The following is a 6000-nucleotide window of genomic DNA, read 5'->3' as shown; positions in this document are numbered from 1 at the left end:
TTTGAGATTTGAAGCTCACACCAAACCCTTCCTTGGTCTGGATGTTAAAAAGAAAACTGTTTAAAAGAGTAAAATGGTCGACTCTGTGGATTCTCCTCACTTGAATTTTTTTACAATTACAATTCTTTTTTAAAAATGCCTGCCGTAAAAAAAGCAGTTTGTGATTAATCCCCATGCGTAATAAGCTGAATAGCAGGTTTTATTAGGTTTCTTTAAGATCCATGCACAAGGAACCCTGGAAAATCTCATGATGATGACTGTTACTACCTCACCCACTACTTTTAAATATTTCTTTAGAATCCCAAAGGATTATGTTTGATACAACAAAAAGGCAAGACTTTGGGAGATGGGCAAAATAAGGGATGGATTTTGGACAGTAAAGACAAGGTAGGGGATGATCAGGAGGTAATGAAGAAGGAGGGGATGTGAGGCTGGGACAATTTCAGGAAGGCTTTGCTAAAAAAAAGAGCCCTGAGAGGCTGAAAGAAGCTTAAAGTCAATGAAGTGATACAAACTCTTTAAAAGAAACATAATGTGATCATAACTGGAGAAAAAGATTATATTAGCAAATAGGCTGTACATTGACTAGAGAAGGGAAACACAACAGGACGGTAGACCACTCTGGAAGAAGTTAACAGTATTCTGGACAAAGAAGCAATCCTGTAGATACCACAATGATGTAAGGCCATGTCAATGTGAGGCCAAACTTATTCACTTGTGCACCTGAAAAAACACACACACATCAAAACACATTGAGACTTCAGCAATCCAGATCGACTTTGAATTTATTTCCTTGTGCATTTCCTGCAATAAATAAGTAGAAAGGGATCCTGATCACCATTTGGCTATTGAATCCTATTCCAATATGAAGAATGACATTGGATACTGTGACAAGATCCAGAGTTAGCCTTAAGATACAAACCTTCTCAAAATCAAAGCAGACTACCTAAATACTAGGAATGCTCAAACACTCACCACTTCAGCTTTGCTTTACAACCAACAAACAGGAAGCCACTTTTTCAATCATTGCTTCACTTGTTTATCAACCCATTTGTGGCTGTTTGACAAGCTGCTCCACAATATTCCTTCCACACAAAGCAGTACAGAGCAACTGACTTTGAATGCCAGTTCTCACACAGTCTGACAAATTTCTACTACCCTCTACCCATGCTATCAACTGCTCTGCTCAACAGGCAAATGTTTAGATAATGATAGCATAGCAGTCACAAATAATACAAATCAGTCATAAATAAATGCTGTGTTTTAATAGTGCACTCTTCAATATTGATCTAAGTAGTCCTTATTGCTTCTAACAGCTGCTGATTAGTTTGCATTGGCAGTGTCTTTGGGTGCGATCACACTTGGAATTTGCCCTGGCGGTCTTTCAGCTTTGAAAAAGCCACTCCAAGAAGAGGTGCAGGCTGTGCATGTGCTTAGAAGAACATTCACTCTGCTCCTGTGAGTGCAAGGCACATGCATGGTGCACCCTGGTTGCTCAGACAGCTGGGAAACACGCCATGCATGCACTCCAGTGGTTTGCTACCAGGAAGCACCCAGTAGCTATTTGTTCTGGTCGCAGCCCATCCTTTGATGAGGTTAGGATGAGTGGGACATGGGGGGCAGGTGTGCATGTGTGAATGTGCACATTAGATCTGGCTATGGAGGATCAAATCTGTCGTGTGATTGTACCTCTGTGTATGAACAATTTTGCAAGAACCCAATCCAAACGCATTCTTCTGGCATTTGTGGCTGTTCAGCATGAACCAAACAGGCAGAGTGGTCACCTAATGTCTGATCAACATCTTTGGACACAGTAAGTTCAACTGTCAAACATGTTTGTGTTGACATTCCACATCTCTGTTAAAGAACAAGATAAGTGATCAAGGGCTTAGAGTACATGTTTGGGCCTTTTTAGTTAAGTCAAAAAGATGGCGTAAAGGGGAGGAAGTTGATAGAGTTTATAATAATATGGAGAAAACTAGAAGAGAAAAATTATTCTTCTCTTCCAATATAGAATTCTGGGTGACCCAATTATTATAAATAATGAAACAATAGAAAGTTGGAAGGAACAATATTATAGAGTCTAACCACACTATCCAAAGTAAGACTCCACACATGCCACTAGGCAAAACAGGAATGTTTTCAGAGCTCTTATCAATTAAAAGTGTTGGTTGTTCCAACACTGGCACACTTCACCTGAGAAAAGATTCTTGCTCAGGTAAGATAGTATCTTCTGTTCGATCACTTTTTGTCCAATAAAGAAGAATAGGTATATCTAGTTAGTTATCTTTTATCTGGGAAGAAGACACTAAGTATCTGCAACAAAATATTATACGTGCCAAAGGCAGATCTTTGTACTCAAAAGATAATGCCTCTGTTTAGCTACAGCCAGATGACATTTCTGGGAGAGAGCAAGTGAGAGTGCAGGAGAGAGCAGCTATACAAACTCAGGGAACATAGAAACCAGAGGTTGCCAAACGTGTTTGACCTAACGCCCACTTTTCAGAAAAAAAGTTACGCAGCGCCCCCCTGGAAATCTACCTTCAAGAATTGGGCTAAAAGATGCAGTGACATATTTGCACACAGAGTAAACAAAGATGTTGTAAAGAAGACACTTTGAAGTTTGAAATTCTAAAATTATTTTATAAAATCAACCATAGTAACATTCCCATACGCAGAGAATTTTTGAAATTTCTTCATAATTATTATCCACCCTCCCCTTGTCAGCTCCAATTAATGCAATGGGGAGGTGCCCTGCCCAGCCACTTTCAACCTGAAAGCAGCAGGCAGCAGTAAAATGGGATGCTCTTCGAAGGCTTCCTTGGAAGCCTCTGACAAGTGCAGGCAATGTTTGCCCTGCGAAGAAAAGCGGTGGCGTGGCAGAACTGCCTGGGGCTCTTGGCTTGCCTGCTGGCTGGTGCAATCGTGCCACAAGGGAAGGGGGAGTAAGGGGGTGCCCAGCAGTGCCCCCAGGCAGGGTGGCATCCTAGGCAGTTGCCTACCCACCTACTCCCATGCACTGGCCCTGAAGAAGACACTCTGATCAATTTCCCATTCGTCTTATGCCTCTCTCAAGATCCTCTTCTCAGTGGGGCTTCCCTCTGATTTCACACTATCTGCCCTGGGGCTGCAGCTAGCTTCAGCTTTTTCACGCTGCAAACAGAAACTTCTAAAAAACAGTTTCTGTTTGTGGTGCAAAAAAGGGAACGCTAGCTGCAGCCTCGGGCTGCAGTGTGAAATCAGAGGGAGGCACTGAGAAGAGGAACTTGAGAGTGGCGTAAGGCAAGTGGGAAATGGGTCTCTGTGTCCGGGGCATTGCGGTTGGTTGAAATCAACAGAAGCAACCACCTGGTAACCAGAGGACTGTAAGAAGCTTGACGCTCTGCAAAAAACCTTGTGAGGAGCAAGCTACAGGTTGAAACTCTTTAGAGAAGTTTGTGTAATTGCCTCAATGCTTGCACTGTCCTGACTTGAACTGTATTGCTGAGAGAGAAACTGCAAGCAACCTTGAGAAGCTGCTAGCTACAGTAAGTATTGGCTAGGATAGACTAGTAAGGTTTTTTGTTTCTGTCTTTTGTGTTTGTCTGTACACCTCTATTTTTTTTAAAATTTTGTCTTGTAAATAAACTGCATCCTTCATATATTTTAATTGGAAGGTGTTCTCGTCCTCATCACTAGTCTAATTGGGTGAATTCGCACTGAGTAGCAGACAAAAAGGAACCCTCTATTTTTGTTAATTGTAATTTTTCTCTAAATTAGAAATTCTGGACCCAGAAATGTGATGTTTTGACACCTCCCACTCTCTTTTCTTCTTCCTTCATGCTTCCACCGCCCCCTTATTTTTATTCACTACCCCCCAGTTGCACCCAAGGCTATTATTGCCCCCCTGGATTGTTCCAGCACCTCCCAGGGGGCAATATCATCCACTTTGGGAAACACTGATTATAAACCCTCCCTGCCCTTCTCTACACACAGTTTTTCCTTCTGCCCATTGCCAGTATATGGATCATGTAGAGAAATATATCTACTGGAGCTCCTTTGATTATTGCCATTGAAGTTTTAGTGGCTGAGTTTTCGGGAGCTGCAGCAGTCAAGGAGCAGGAGATCCTCAGAAGAGATCTGGATCATACCTTATGATTCTCCATGTGACCCCATTGTCAGGAGGAGAAAAGAAGCAACTGTTCCACATGCAAAACTGCTGTGGCTCTGAATCATAACATGGGTTCTTTGCAGCACACAAAACCAATTCAGCTCAACTGCACTTAGCCTATGAGTATCAGTAGTTTGTCCACAGAGCCTAAGACATTATTGTATTAACAACCCAGAACCACTTTAATGGGCAGCAAAAAACAGTAATAACAAAAATACATAAAAGCATTTGGAATTACTTCATAAAATACTAAATCACAATATTAACCAACTGACCTTTGCTCTGCACAGACCTGCTAATTTTAGCAATTACAACCAACAACTTGAACATATCAAGTGGGCAACTGTTTAACAATAATGACATCTGCTTGGAAAATCCAATTATGTCTAAACATCTTTAAATCCCCACTAGGGGATACCTGCTTTCTTTTTGCTGCTGTTAGTTCCTGCCTAATAGGATTTTAAACTCACAGCCTGCTGCACATTGCAGTAGCAGTGCCCCCCTCTCCTTGGAGTGCCAACGGCATGGCTGCTGTCACATTAAGCAACAAGCGAGGGTCTCTCCTTGGACAGTGATGGAAGCAGTTTGATTTTTTTTTGGACGGCCTAATCTGATAGATGGGCGCATTAACTGGATCGCTTCACTCCCATGTTTTCCCTGTCCATCTCTCCCTCCCCTTAAGCTCTATTGTTTTGTACATTAAAAGCAAGTATCAGTTTTTTTTGGGAGGGGGGGATTCCCGAAGGGTTTTCTCATCTGAAGGGTAGGTGATGGATATAGCTGACCACATGTGCCTGTATTATGAAGGTGATCTTCTGCACACATGTTTTTCATTCTACAATTATGTTCTTTGAAACTTGGTTTGAAGCAAGGTTTTTCTGATAGAATAAGTGATAATGGGGAACTGATGGACACAAATTAGGGCTAGGTTAACTATCATTCTAATTATACCACAGAGCAGAATCTTGGAAAAAACTGGATTTTGTATGTAATATGTTGATTTAAGTGCATGTCTGTGTGAAGAAGGGGTCCATCTTACAAGGTTTCTGTAACTGGATCTTTTAAATTTTCCTTGCTGCTCCATTCGGACTGACACATGGTTTTCTGACATGGCTCCTATTGCCTTTGGCTGCTGCATAACAGGTGAAATTTTCCCATAATTGCATCTCTAGACCAGGAACAATTTGAATTTTTCCTATCCAGAAATCCCCCCTCAGCTTGAAGTAACTCCATGGGGAGGGACGGTGGCTCAGTGGGAGAGCATCTGCTTGGTAAGCAGAAGGTCCCAGGTTCAATCCCTGGCATCTCCAAAAAAGGGTCCAGGCAAATAGATGTGAAAAACCTCAGCTTGAGACCCTGGAGAGCCGCTGCCAGTCTGAGAAGACAATACTGACTTTGATGGACCAAGGATGGATTCAGTATAAGGCAGCTTCGTATGTTCATATATGTTCATGCCAGCATGACAGATTTCCTTTATTCACATGTTCTTAGTTGCAGGGAATTTTTTTTAAAGGAGTCTGCAAATTATGATGAGCAGAAAGATCATTTCGTCTGTATCACTGGCCAATGCAGAATTTATTCTATTTGTGTTTTTAGTAAATTTGTTTCTCACCACTCCCTGTTCCAATAAAACACCCATGGTGTCTTGTCACATAAGTAAATCAGATTATAATAAAACATTACATATGAAATCAGTAAATTAATAACTTTCATATGCAATGAATGAGAGATGGCACAGCAACAATCCTAAAATCTAACTATCAAGTAAAGTCCACCCCATGACAAAGGCCTTCTGAAAAAAAAAATATCCTAGTATTGCTACTGAAAGTCACACCAGAAGGGACCAAACA

This window comes from Heteronotia binoei, chromosome 5 (assembly GCF_032191835.1).
Source record: "Heteronotia binoei isolate CCM8104 ecotype False Entrance Well chromosome 5, APGP_CSIRO_Hbin_v1, whole genome shotgun sequence".
Taxonomy (NCBI): domain Eukaryota; kingdom Metazoa; phylum Chordata; class Lepidosauria; order Squamata; family Gekkonidae; genus Heteronotia; species Heteronotia binoei.
Note: the sequence above shows the minus strand (reverse complement) of the source record.